General features: G+C 39.9%; 1 pseudogene; it reads left to right on the top strand.

Moving 5' to 3' along the window:
* LOC137282250 (uncharacterized) overlaps positions 1-10,312 on the top strand; it is a 59,666-nt pseudogene extending 49,354 nt beyond the window's left edge.
* The last annotated feature ends 5,395 nt before the right edge of the window (positions 10,313-15,707 follow it).

The following is a 15,707-nucleotide window of genomic DNA, read 5'->3' as shown; positions in this document are numbered from 1 at the left end:
GAAATTGGCGACTTTGGTCAATGTGAGGAGCGTTTAACCTGAATAACCTGAATCGTTGTCACGTTACGTTGTGGACCGAACAGGCATAATGATGTACAACTTTAATATAACCAATGAGACATGATAAAGTGTACAGTCTTCACGTCTTTACAACAAGACTCATGGACAACACCTATCATACGTATAAATAGTCCATGTATTCCTAGCTAACACTCAGGCGTTAGCTACTCCTTTCAATGCTGAGTTCACAAGGGCTTGGAATCTTGTGAACATCTGCCTGCTCAACAACAACACATTGTGGAAGGCACTTTGAGTATGAATATTAGGCTGTAAATAACTTGTCGTATTTTGATTACAGGATTTAATCTATGCAACTGAAACACAAAGACACTTCCAAGCTAACAGTTGTGATAGTCGGTGAAAGCAACAATGTGAATTGACTACACGCGAAGATTGGCCTATGTTGTCAACTTACGTTGTCCGTATGTCATTTTTCACAGGCCATTTTTATTTCTCGGGAAAACTAAAGGTCATTTCGATCATTGCTCAATATCGTTCACAGGAAATGTCGCCGTAAGGGTTGTTTATGTATGTGGTTATTCAAAGCACGAATCTTCTACGCAGTAATATGCTACACCATTTAACCATAAGTCATTACGCAAGTCTCTTTATCACATCATTCACCGCAATAGAATGAGACCTTTTGCTATCACTTCTCTCACACTGTTGCGCTTTAGAACTTGATTATAAAAGACTAGTAGTAGTGATCACCTGAGTTCACAACAGAACGTAAAGGAGACGTGAGAAGTACCTGCCTTGTCTGACCCACCGAGATGCACCCTACACAGCCTATGAGAACGCTCGGTGATGAATTCACCCTACTTGTAAACAGGAGATTACAAATTTATGCCACAAACACTCTGTTGCAAGAGCAGTCGGGTAACGTGCATCTGCCAAAACAGGAAAAGCCGTGCTGTGAATATCCATGGATAGGTTTAGAATCTGAGTGAGAATCAGAACAACAAAGGTATCAAGTAATATGTGTTCAGTAGCTCTTTTTTCGAAAAGCTGTACATGTTCATAGATGTATCAGTCGGTGGGTTTTCGTGTTGAGTTTGAAGTAGATATATAAGCCCGCACGATGCCTGACATTTTGTCAGATCACACAAAAAGCTCGCGTTTACCAGGACGACTCTGATGTGGTGTGAAACACCTTTGTTCAGCAATATTCCAGCGGCTATCTATAAATAATCCGTTCAATGATCAGCATCATATACATCGACCTGTGCAGCTGGGATACGATGACATATGTCAACGAGTACGGTGATCTACCTTCAGTTGCTGGTGATCAATAACCTGTTTTTATATTGCATTGTCCGGATAGTGATATTAGTTTTAACTTCCCACGCTAGTTTTAATTCACCACGCTGTGATATTCTAGTTGTGTTACTGTCCTTCGTTGACAGGTTTTACGATATACAGATATTCCCTTTCGTTGTTAAATGTTCTCGTCACGATATGGCTGAAATATTGCCGATGTGACGTTAAATACTCACTCACTCACTCACTCACTCACTCACTCACTCACTCACTCACTCACTCACTCACACACTCACTCACTCACTCACTCACTCACTCACTCACTCACTCACTCACTCACTCACTCACTCACTCACTCACTCACTCACTCACTGTGTCAACCAAGTCAGCGAGCTTGACCAACCGATAGTCACCTCTTACGACGGCTTGCTGAAGTACAGTTTCAATCGAGATACATGCGGTTTTATCTAGCTTGGGTTAGCTGTAAATGGAGGCTTGTAAGTTAGAAAACAGAGGAGCTAACGCAAGATCAGGTAGCCTTTGCCCACGACTCGGCATATTGATAAGTGTGTTAAACCACTGATGTCTCCTACACAGCGTGGAATATTTCCTGTTGTAAGCGCTTTTTAAAGGCATGGTTTATCACTGTGTCAAAACGAGGCCTCTCGCCTGCCACACTGAATCATCAATTCAGACGCTAAAAATATTTCCTTCATGAACGTTGACTAATTATTATCACAGGACAACCCTTTGGAGTTCAGCATGAGATCACCGTCAACTCATCGAAAATGAGTTTACACTAATAGACTGTGCAGTGTCCATGTCAGATATAACCGTATTTCATGTAGAGGAAGTAGAAATGTCATCAAGTGCAGCCACTGTGTCGTGTGTCTCTGTTTGTATGCATGTGTGTACCACCGCTTTCTTCTATGACCGAAACTTAATGAAAAGATTGGATTAAACAATTCAACATTAAGTCACATACTTTAAATATTTTTATTTTCATGCGTGTCACACTGTCGTGTATATAACAACTATACATAGCCAGGCAGAAAACCTTAACTGCATGATCAAAGAACATATACAGACGGACACCAAACGTGGATAAGCAGGTACAGAGATACACTACCCATCAATAGTTTAGACTCACTTAAAGCCCTGACTACATGTTATGTATATATAGGTGGTTAGATTCGAGATGAATTTCTCCACTAACTTGGGCAACCAACTGCAAACCTCATGCAGATGAACTGCATGGGGATCATGCAACAAATTGCTGAAAAGCATGTGCAAAATGTGTTTGGGAACAGCTGAGTTTGGGTGTAAACTTTTGTTAAGAATTCGCAAATTTTCACTGATTTTCATTATTTACTGAACACAAGACTATAATATTGTGATCGTTACGAAATTGTTTACAACAGATCAGCTCATGCATAAACAATTCCTTTAAGCAGTGTGGAAAATTTTGCTATATTTAGTTTAGAACAGTTGACTTAAGGAAATGGCTGCATTTACACTAGTGAGTTTAAACTATTGATGGGTAGTGTATATGTTATAGATAATAGTAACAGGCGTCTTTGTAATCAACGTTACCTTTGTGGCCTTCCTAATGTACCCATTTACATGCATACAATGTTACAACACATGTACTTCAAATACATATACAAGGACATTTCTACACGTCAAAAGACACCATGCTAGTGTTCGATCATAAATCAAATGACGATATGGCTGAGATATTGCCGATGTGAAGTTAAATATAAACTCACTCACTCACTCAATAAATCAAATGACAGAATGAATATTGACCGGTCATACCATCTCCGCATTTGCTACATAATATGACCTACTACTCTAACACAGTTAAAGAACACCCTCCACTGGCAGGTGGTGTAATGAGATGTAGCAGTGTATAGATATATTTTTCCAGGACTAGTATTTCTTACACTCGCCAGCGGTTGAAGGGATGTTGTAAATCCAACTAGGGTCCAGGCAGATGGCAAAGGTACTGTAAGTTCCCATGGTGCCTAACATGGTGTTTTTATCTTGTATTATCTAGTTTAATTACTAGAATGTTTTACTTTTCCATGTTAGTTGTTAGTCTACCATGATCAGATGATTTTGTACTCTCAGAAGGGTGGATTCTATACTGTGGCCTATTATGCTGCATGGTCTCATGGTAGAAATAGTTGTAGTAGTAGCAGTAATAGTGTTAGTAGTAGTAGCAGTAGTAGTAGCAGTAGAAGTAGTAGGAGGAGGGGATGCAGTAGTAGTAATAGTAGTAGTAGTAGCAGTAGTAGTAGCAGTAGTAGTAGGAGAAGGAGGAGGTGGTGCAGTAGCAGTGTTGGTAGTAGTAGTAGCAGCAGCAGTAGTAGTAATAGTAGTAGTAGTAGTAGGAGTAGCAGTAGTAGTAGAAGTAGTAGCAGTAGCAGTAGTAGGACTAGCAGTAGCAATAGTAGTAGAAGCATCAGCAGTAGTAGTACCAGAAGTGCTAATAGTAGTAGTAACAGCAGAAGTAGTAGGAGGAGCAGTAGTAGCAGTAGTAGTGGTAGTAGCAGCAGCAGCAGTACTACTATTATTATTTACAGATTAAGATTGATATGCAGCAGAGAGGGTTTGGGTGATTCTGGCACAGTCAGGCCGGTAAGGCTCATCATCAGCTCAGGGCCCTCGCCCCCTCTACATGCAGCCCAGACAGCGAATGGGACTTCTCCCAGGAAACACCGCCTAGTCGAACCTACCAAGAACACTCCGGAGAATATGAAGGCTCCCCAACACTGCAGCCTTCTCCATTACCCACATTGTCAGAAGGGCTGTGCTCCCAGTGGAGAACCCGGGCACTCTCCTGATCTGCGCCAAGAGATCAGGAGGTACCAAACCATGGGCACCGAGAACAATGGGGAGCCTGACGACAGTGTACTTGGGATGCAAGCAAGACATTTCAAAGGCGAGGTCAGCATATTTTTCATGCTTTTCCTGAATCTTGCCAATCACATTGCTGTCAAAAGGGACAGAAAATTCAATGATATAAATAATTTCATTGCTTTTATGAAAAAGGACAAGATCAGGTTTGTTAGTTTGTTAATTCGTCTCAGGCTGTATATTGGCCTATTCCAGAGAAGCTTAAAAGCATCATTTTCCAGGACGCCATGGACATGTTCAGTGTCATACCATGGATGGACCTCGGAGTCAAAGCCACAGGCATGGCGGAGACGATAATAAAAGCAGCGAGCCATGCCATCATGTCTTTTAAGATATGTTGTTTGTGCCAAGGAAGGGCATCCACTGACAAGGTGTTGGACAGTCTCTGTAAATTCATTGCAAAGACGACATTTCATATTGATATTTTCTTTAAGAATAACATTCTGACGATTGCGAGTGGGAAGTGACTGGTCCTGAGCAGCAAAAAGGAAGCCCTCAGTTTCACATTTGAGACCAGCCGACTTCATCCAACAAAATCAACTTCAAATTTCAGATTGTGTCCAACAACCTTGGCACGCTTAAAATAGCTGTGGAATTCCTTGCTTTCATCGTGACGTGCATCACCAGAGGATCATCTGACAAATAAATATGTGTAAAAGTACACAGTAAAATTCTGTCATGAAGAGCTTCCACATTAATCAAACCCCGACCTCCAGAATTGATTGGCATATATAAACGATTAAGAGAGGAACGAGGGTGGTATGCTCTGTTATCAGACATGATCCTCCTGGTCAGGCGGTCAAGACTCTTGATGTCTTGTTTTGTCCAATCAACTACTCCAAAGGAATAGGAGAGGACTGGCACAGCAAAAGTATTGGTGGCTTTGACCTTGTTTTGAGCATTTAGTTCGGAGCTCCAGATTTTCTTTAAACGAGATTTATACTAGGCCCGAAGTTTATCTTGAATCTGGGCATTCTGGAACTTGTCTCGAACTTGCATTCCAAGATAGGTATTATTATTATTGTTGGTAGTAGTAGTAGTAGTAGTAGTAGTAGTAGTAGTAGTAGTAGTAGTAGTAGTAGTAGTAGTAGTAGTAGCAGTAGTAGTAGTAGTAGTACTAGTGACACAGAGACACAGTGCAAGGGAGGTAACTCCGGCATACCAAGGTACATGAGATAGCTCGGTACAAGAGCACCGACAGCCACCTGGAAGGGAGGTAACTCCGGCAGGTAAAGATACACCAGTTCAGTACAGTGTATTCACATCTCGCGTGCACGGCGTTCTCTGTACAGGATGCAAGGGAGGTAACTCCAACAGATCGAGGTTCAAGAGAGGATAGCGAATGTGCACTGACAGATCGGTGTGAAAGGAATGTTGAAATGTTTTCACGATTTACATTGTCGTGCATAAATGCAGTTGTTTTAAGAATAAAGCTGGAAAAGTAATCGATTTTGTATGGTCCTCGTGAGGAGTTAAATGGAAAACAACATGACATTTTCTAGACTTACGTGGACTTTCTTGGATGTATTTGCTTCAGGGTCTGTACGGCAGACTATGCTCATGGCTGTGGACCCTGATGGCGCAGTAGCACAAGTACTGGTAATGCTGGATCGCTCGGCAGCATTCGACACAACAGACCATTCGATCCTGCTGTCATTGCTGGAAGACCGAGCTGGACTGACTGGAGAGTTTTTGTCATGGTTCAGATCAAATCTTAGCAACCGATGTCAAGCAGTTAGCACTGAGGGTCAAAGTAAAGAAAGATGGTGCTACAGTAAGGGGTCTTGCAAGGTTCTGTTTTGGGCCCCATACGGTTTAGCCTGTACACTTTACCTGTGGGTAACATAGTCAGGACTCCCAGATCTATATGGGATTCAAACCGAAACTCTACAGCACTAGGTGACTCATTAACTACATGTGTCAACGTGAGATTGACACCTCACTTCTAACAACTGAAAGCAGATAAGTCAGAGCTTCTCATATCTGGATCAATGTCTACACTGTTATCCAAGTACCACCTCTTTTCGAGTGCTAGAAATTCCACTGACAAGAGAAAAGGATTTTGGTGACAGAGCTTTTTATAAGGCACGACCTTGAACTATTCAAACATGTCCTGAAAACGCATGTTTGTATATGGCTGAAATATTCCCGAAGTGACTCACTCACATATCGTAAGTGCTCCAATTTTAACTTCCGTGTTTATTCACTATAAATTGTAAATAGGACTGCCATACAAAATTCCAATACAACGTTTGAAAGTGGACACCTGTTGTGTAAAGTCACTGCATGGCAACAACAACAAGAGATTTACACAGGCAATGAATACACTAGAGTCATAGTTGAATAAGCATGGGGAAAAATACATGAAGAATTGGTCAACGAGTTGTAAAACTCGGTCCATCGTGATTAAAACATCTGAAAGTCATGCAGATATTTCGGAACACTCTTAACACGGATAACAATCGCCAACAGCTGAAGGGATGGTGTAAATCCAGCTAGGGTCCATGCAGGTAGCAAAGGTACTGTAAGTCCCCATGGTCCCTAGTGTGGGGATCTACCTTCGGTTGTTGGCGATATATATAGCCTGTTTTTATATTGCATCGTCTAAATAGCGATATTAGTTTTAACGCTCCACGCTAGTTTTATTTCAAATTGTGATAATCTGGTTGTTTTACTGTCCTTCGATGACAGGTTTTTATAATATACATATAGTCCTGTTCATTCTTAAATGTTCCCGTCACGATATGGCTGCAATATTGCCAAGGTGACGTTAAATATTAACTCACTAACTAACTTAACACTGAAATTTATACCACTGACCGTAGGATCACTAGGATGTAGTATTTCCTTCAGTATCTAACAATCAAATATCTGATCTCACAAGCTATGTGATGTTTTGTTGAAAAACGCAACAATTTATGACATTCTAATATCTGATCTCACAAGCTATGTGATGCTTTGTTGAAAAACGCAACAATTTATGACATTCAAATATCTGATCTCACAAGCTATGTGATGTTTTGTTGAAAAACACAACAATTTATGACATACAAATATTACACTAACGACCTAGATGAAGCGGTTTATGTATCTCTGTTTAAATGAGTATAGATATTGTATATGTACAACGTCATGTTAGACGTCACAGAGCCACACACTGTTCACACTCTTCCAGTGAATTTTTCGAGGAATATACTGTCAGGACACTAAATACATGGCAACTAATGTATCAGGATAGAGAGCATAGACTCTGTGTGTTACTGAATAGGCTCGTGTGTAATAAATGACACAGTAATTATTATTGATAAAGGTGCTGAGATCTGTCATTTCCACTGTTAGCGGACGCCAGAGTTTAATGCAGAAATCGTTTACACGGTGTGTGAATTAGGTAACAATGAAGAAAAACCATCGATCTATACCGGTTCAAGTATCTATAACGAAACATGTAGAATAAAAAAGTCCATAAGCATACACACTTGTCATTCCTACAACATGCATACAACGCGTACCCGATTGCAACGTCCTAAATAGCATCTCTTAGCATCTCAATATGTTAAACACTTATATCATTACAAACACTTATATCAACACTGAGTCACATATTACACAGTTTCATGTAGATGTTACGGTCTCTGTCAGGTTAATCACGACAATAGAGCATGAAATAACATCCATACTGAAACATAATGCTTCTCAGACAAGTTGCTGAAGATGTCCGACCCACACAATCCTATCCATATAACATCACTAGTTTCAACATGTTGTCTCAAATCATTTGTTTTTAGGATTTACCAATTATTACTTGATATAAAACTGAACAATTCTTTCAGACTATGCTGCATATGTTTCAACGTTAAATGCCATTTGCTATGCAGAGGAGCTGAAAATGTACAATCGAGCTGTTACAAAACCACTGGTAAATGACATCAACTTTGAGGTTGTCAGAAACCTGACCATACTTCAGCGATAGGCAGTTTCTATCAATTCATGTTGGAAAGTAATAAACCGAATACTAAACTCGCTTCCGTGTAAAACCATTTTCATTACACTCGTGGAAGATTTAGTATCAAAATTCTCAGCAAAGGAGGCAACAGATACATTGGGGAAACCTTCGGGCTACAGATTCAAGACCACCAAACATCCGTCAACAAACTCGAAATCAAATCAGATCTGCTGTTTCTAAATGTATCAACAAGAACAAGAACCACGCCTTCGTATGGGGAGCCACCAGAGTCCCATCTGTCAACAACTACTGGCGGTAACGAAATTGCAAGGGGTCATATACATCAGGAGAAGCCAATCTCGGAGTCTGCTAACACCTGTAGGGAACAAAATTGAAGCCTGCAGTCTTATATGAGAACCTGTACGTACCAATGGTTTTCAATTTTACTGTTTTCAGTCCTTCATTAAAGAGGTATGTTCTATGGAGTATGCACTTTTGCCTACAGCTAATACGAATCAACGACTTTCTGTGTTGATGAATCATTTATTAGTCATCCATTTTGTGTTTTCATTCAGTTTTCGTACATCTTTTTCACACCAAGTTTGAACATCTACAAAATTACAAAGTTGTGAAAATTATTTTATCCCTAATTTTCACACATTTTCACACTGTCAAAACATGAATGTTTTACGCAATTTACATATATTTACGCCTTTATTAAGTGTGCGGCAGCTGACGGGAATTCCTGTGATGTCTTCACTTGAGATGGTGCCGATCCTTGAGTCGTGTGAGCCTCTGGTAGAGTTCTATATGTACTGTCTCTTGCTGGGTGGAGGAAGGGCACCATGCACCATCTGGACCAACTTGTTCCCCTCAACTTCCTTCATCCTATGTAACACTATCACAGAAATATATTTACTCACTGACTCACACCGTTACGTCCACTGGCCGTGCATTTCTCACATAGACATTAAGACTACACCGTTTAGTGTCGGTGGATCCAGTGACAATGGTCAACAATTCTGAAAATGAAATCAGATTTTGTCGAATACCACAAAGGTTTTATCGAATACTAATTAATCTCTTCCAGGATGGCGAGCACCATCCGATTGAGTACACACAGAAGAAAATCATTTCGATGCACATTGACACTGATGTGTTTTGTGGCCGCTCTGATCTATTTGTTGCCCAGAGAAAACGTTTCTGTCGCCAAAGTTGATACGGCAATGGCGATCACGGGAAGCCTACGAAAGACTGGGCATTCATTGAGTCAAATAACCATTCCTTCAACGAGCCAAAGACTATCAGTAAACACAAGGCTGATACTTCGAGATCTTCTACGAGAACCCAAGCAGTCCCATACTGCGATACTTAAGCATTACACACAATGGAGATGTTTGGGATAATATGCATATGTACAAATTCTCAATGAACGTCGACAGTTGTAAGGGTGGGCAACCCGTAGCTGTGATAGTGCACACTGCCATGCATAATGCACAGAAAGGACAAAAAATTAGGAAGGGCACAAGTGTCAAGGAACCAATAACAATTGTTGTGTATTTAGTTGGAGAAACGATCAGCTCATCATTAAAGGCAGAAGTTGAAATCGAAAGTTGAAAGTCGCAGAAATATCAAGATATCGTACTTGGGAATTTCATAGATTCTTACCACATCCTGACCCACAAGCACATCATGGGTTATCACTGGGTTATCAATCATTGTAAGAATGTGCGCTATTTTATCAAGATTGACGATTATGTCGTTGTCCACGTTGACAACGTGCTGCGGTACCTGTTGTTGAACCCATTACCTAAAGGACATATTATGTGCCACGTGGAGAAGTGGTGCAAGAAGAAAATTTCTGAACAGGAATACCCCTTCATCATGTATCCCCGATATTGTGCTGGATTTGCATACATAACAACGCTGTCAGTTGTCAAGAGACTACACGCGACTTCAACATACATCAAAACAATCTGGATTGATGACGTCTACGCTACTGGCCTTCTTGCACTTGCATCCAACACCACACTGATAGGGTTTCCCAGAGGACAGCACTATAACGGGATGAGGAAACCGCCTGCACGATTTGAAAGAGAAGGGATGTTTGTATTGTACCGTAATTAATTGCGTCAAAAGTAGACGACACGAAGGGGGACAATATAACTTGCTTACTGGTTACGAGGGGACCGTGGGTTGAGGTACCCCCGACGTTTGTTTATGTTCCCTGAGCCCGATGTGCGATTTGAAGATATACAGACATCGAGGATACTTCCACCTATGGTCCCCGAGGGACCAGTGTTTATTTTACCGAACACTTCCAAGTTAACTGTAACTGTTGGAAGCATGAATATCGGATCGTACACTTCAGCCAACCTGTGTGAATCAAAAGATTTGAATCTTGCATCTTGCTGTTTTTTTCCGTAAGTATTGCCTTAGTAAAATTAATAAAGTCGCCACTATGTAATTCGCCTTCTAAATATTCACAGGGATTACATTTGAACTTTTTGTCAAAATTATTTATAGGAAATAGAGTCAATGTTTTCATAGCCATCGCTAGATGTTTAGAAAACATTAGAGTAATCCCCCTTTCATCGATTTCCAATCTACAGGTGATTCTGCTGTTATAGTGAGTGAGTTAATATTTAACGTCACATCGGCAATCTGCTGTTATAAAGGGAGTATGTACACAAAGGTGATTCTGATAGTATAAATCACATTAGGCATACACGTGTGTTGTCTGTGTATGTGTGTGGGGGGAGATGTCGAGCCGCAATGTTTTTTGATAAGGGGTGGACGTTCTTCAAAATTACGACCATGTCTTTCTCGTGCTTTCTGATTTAATTAGGTATTTCATTTGTAGCAAACATCTTTAATATCAACATATCTGCAATATACAGATTTATTCCATTTATAAAGGGCGAGCATGATCTGTTGGATCATTTTAAGGTAAATCGGCCTGAATGGTAAACTAGCAAATACACATGGTTTCAGTGAATATATTTATTTCATTTTATGATCGATATATATGAGCGGAGCATGAAGCAATATAACAAACCCCACACAAACGGACTGTGAGAGACAGTAAAATGATGTATATTTCTTGGGAAGGTTCACATAAACACTATATGTACTTTGATTTAATCCGATTCAGGAACCTGCTAATGATGGTTTAATTTAATATTGTGGCCAGTAATATATATTTTTTAAATGGACATTTGACCAAACCAAAACATCTTTTGCAATGAGCATATCTTCAGTTATATCATCTGAAGATCATACGTACGTTTGATTGGCACTGTATGCATGAAATACTATTACCAGGAAACCAAAGTTGGTATTTTCAACTTTTATTGAATTTAAACCACCAAAGTGTTAGATAATTTCAGTTCCATGTTTTACAAAACGTCACCCGTACCAAATATGTGGAAGATTCTGTTGGACTGGCATACAAATTTACTTTTATTGACCGTCTGGAAGACACAGGTCTGTAGATGCCAGAAGGTTTTGTAACACATTTGTGTCACTTGAGGCTCCACTGCACTTCACTACATTAACATGCTGTAAAACCATTGAAGCTGATGGATAATAATATAACGTCTTTATGGAAGGTTTCGATGTGTCGTGTTATTATAGCGTGCAGTTCTTCACTGTTCTCTGGTGGGGTGGAGCTGTCTGTGGGTGTCAGGGGACTCATAGGGTGATATGATGTGTTGACTGGTTAGGATACGTTTGGATATACTAAGGACGAAGGAGTGTTCTGCCCTACTGGGGGTTTATAGATAGTGAAAGAAAAGTGCCCAAGTTTTAACCATTACGTTAATAAAAGATTCTAGCGACAACGTCGTCATTGTTTTATGGCGCAAATTGGGTGCTTAATTATTAAAGACGTCAGCGATTGGTTGGCCATTATCACATATATATATATATTAAAGTCTTAATATCAACAGGACCATCAGCGTTCAGACCACTTGTGCTTTCCACGTCGTCATTTTGGTCTGAAATTTTATGCTAAAATCGACCAGATAAGAGAGAATCTCACCCAGGGGTCTGCTGGTATTAATTGTATCTACACGAGTTGATAAAGTTACAAATATTCCAGACCGAGGACAGTTTTAGGTTTAGCAACGGGTGTTGGTATATGTGATGTCAGAAGAGACGAGGATGAGATTATATTTATCATCAAAGATCACTTTTCACTGGTTTTCGTTAAAGGATGTACATCTCTGAACACGGTACTGACATTATGTTGTGGTACAGCGTTGTCAGAGCATTGTGAGTCATGCAGCTGATGACTTCAGGGTAGTGCACAAAATCTACTGTCACAAAGACATCTTTTGATCTCACACAAGCAATATGTCCTTTGGAACACAGTAATTTTTATGACAATTATTGTACCTATGTACGGATGCATATAGGAATGTGTGTATGTGTTTTTGTGTGTCTGTGAGCGTGTGTGTGTGTGTGCGTGTGTGTATGAGAGAGAAAGAGAGAGAGAGAGTGCATACGTGTGACTGTGTTGTAACGGACCCTCCTCACGGTCGCAACGTGCATGCGTGCATGGATTGTCTCCCTTGTGCTGTAACAGATCCAGAATATTAATACCGTTAAATGTATGCGGGTCCTCCTCTGTGTTGTGAGAGATATTCCACGAAGTCACCATCGATACACGCGATCGTTTACGCACGCGGCGAGGTTGGAGTTGCATGGGTGGGATTGGTAGGGATGGTGTTGCTTTGTGTGAAGCGGGGTTGGTAGGGATGGTGTTGCTTTGGGTGGGGTGGGGTGGGGTTGGTTTTGGTTCACCTTAGGTAAACACGTCAAACACCCAGACGCAATCGACACAGAACAGAGCTCAAAGGAACCGTATAACCAACTTGAATTTCGGTTACAATTTATTGGGGATTTTTTGTTCGTATGTTATGTTTTTAGTTTGTTCTGAAATATTTTACGTATAATCAATAAAGTTTCATCACAACTGAGCTGAAGCTCGGAGGTGTTTGAACTGAAGCTCTGTGATATTGTAGATGCACACGAGATCTTATAACCTCCAAAGGGGCGATGCATGTTAACTAGCCTGATATTTTCATTTGAATAAATATTGATGTAAGTTTCTTCCTATTCATAAGGATGTAAAATCGAAAGTGAATCATCTTTAAAATTTTGTTTAATCTCTGACCATAATGAAGTTTCCAAACAACTTGAAATGTTCATCTTTCAGTTTCCACATCATGTACATAAATGAACGCATGCTGACATTTTTGTTCTCTAGATTCCAATAATTGATGTTCACAACTATTCATATAAGGTCCGTATAAAAATGTCTTTACTCCATCTCGGTTTGGTTTCCGTTAGCGTTGGTGAGTCATAGATCCAATACAAATACAAATGATGCATGGATTTCACGCGGGTGTAAAGACATTACAGAGAGAGAGAGAGAGAGTTGAGATAGAGAGAGAGAGGGGGGAGAGAGAGAGTTCAGTTTTATGCCGTACTCAACACTATTCAAGCTGTATGGCGGAACTCTGTAAACATTCGAGTCTGGACCAGACAATACGGTGATCACCAGGGTGACCATCGATCTACGCGATGACACCTGTCAGCCAAGTCAGCGAGCCTGACCACACTATCTCATTAGTCGACTCTTACGAAAGGATACTGAAGATCGACTCTAACAAAGATCTTCAAGGGTCAGTCCTGAAGAAAAAGTGCATTGAAAATGGAGATATGATATTGAGAAAATACACGGGCAACACATAAACCATACTGAGAGAATACATGGACATAAAGAGCTAATAAACAGAAAATACACTGGAAATGCATAGACCATGCATAGAAAATACATGTATATGGCATAGACCATACATAGAAAATACATATATAAGGCATCGACCATACATGGAAAGTATTTCTTATGTCAGGGATAAGTCATGCATAGAAAATTCATGTATAGTGAGTGAGTGAGTGAGTGAGTTTATATTTAACGTCACATCAGCAATATTTCAGCCATATCGTGACGAGAACATTTGACACTGAAAGAGATAATATGTATTTCATAAATAAACCTGTCAGCAAAGGATAGTAAAACAACTAGAATATCACAGTTACAATTTAAAACTAGTGTGGAAATTAAGATCACTATTTGGACAACACAATATAAAACACGGGCTATTTATCACCAACGACAGAAGGTAGATCACCATACTAGGGACCATGGGGACTTACAGTACATTTGCTTCCTGCATGGGCCCTAGCTGGATTTACATCATCCCTTCAGCCGTTAGTAATTCAGGAAATCTAGCCATAAAGTAAAAAGACAGTTATTCTACGATTAGAAACAGTGGAACGTTTTCATGTACTTTAAATGTCTTGGGACTTACGTACCCTCTCAGGAGGACAATAATTTTACTGTGCTTTAACCCCCCTCGAGGATACAGCCACTAACACTCTAAGTTACTAATTCAAACTTCCAAGAATAAAATATTTATTTATATACAATTCATTTAGCAAATTTAAGTCTTTTAAAAATGCAATAATTAAATGAGAGCTAACATTATTAAAAAGATCCTTCAAAGTTCGTGAGTGAAAAAAATTATCCCTTGTGATGGAATATTCAATACAGTCAAGCAGGACATGCTTGACTGTGATTCTTTCATCACAAGGGATACAAAACGGAGGATCTTCACCTTTTAATAAATATTTGTGAGTATACCTCGTATGGCCAATGCGACATCGTCGCATAATGACCTCCTCAAATCTGGACTGACAACCCAAGTAAGTATAACCGATATAAGGTTTTATTTCATGTAATTTATTGATACCTACCTGGGTGTCCCACTTCTTTTGCATGAGATCACGGATATAAGATCTAATAGCAGATTTATAGTCTGAGTACGGAATAAGAAGAGGAGTCACAGACTTGCTGAGGGCTGCCTTGGCAGCAAGATCAGCCATTGTGTTACCAGAAATGCCTACGTGGCTTGGTAACCAACAAAAGACGATGTCGTATAGGCCAGTAGCAAGATTATTATACAATTCAATTATTTCTATTAAACGTGGATGTTTACATGACAGGTTTTTAATAGCCTGAAGGCAAGAAAGAGAGTCAGAAAGGATGATATATTGTTTATGTTTAGGGTGTCTTTGAATATATTTAAGAGCTGTTAAGATGGCGTTTGCTTCTGCAGTAAAAATAGAGCTGTTATCTGGAATTCTAGAAGATATTGTTCTGGATCCAATGACAGTGGCACAAGCCACTGCACCACCGTCCTTGGACCCATCTGTAAATAAGGTTTTGTAATTGCTATATTCACTTATTACTTGATGATATTCTTGTTTATATTGTAATTTATTAGTGTCTGATTTTTTAAATGTAGTTAATGTTAGGTCGACTTGTGGCCTAACCAACTGCCAAGGAGGAGAAGAAAAAAGTCGGTAAGGAACTATATGGTCTAGCTCAATGCCAGCAGCAGCAATGAATGGTTTAATTCTGACTCCAAGGGGTGGAACAAGGGAAGACTTT

The sequence above is a fragment of the Haliotis asinina genome, chromosome 4, assembly GCF_037392515.1.
Source record: "Haliotis asinina isolate JCU_RB_2024 chromosome 4, JCU_Hal_asi_v2, whole genome shotgun sequence".
Lineage (NCBI taxonomy): Eukaryota > Metazoa > Mollusca > Gastropoda > Lepetellida > Haliotidae > Haliotis > Haliotis asinina.
This window is presented reverse-complemented; position numbering and strand designations above follow the sequence as displayed.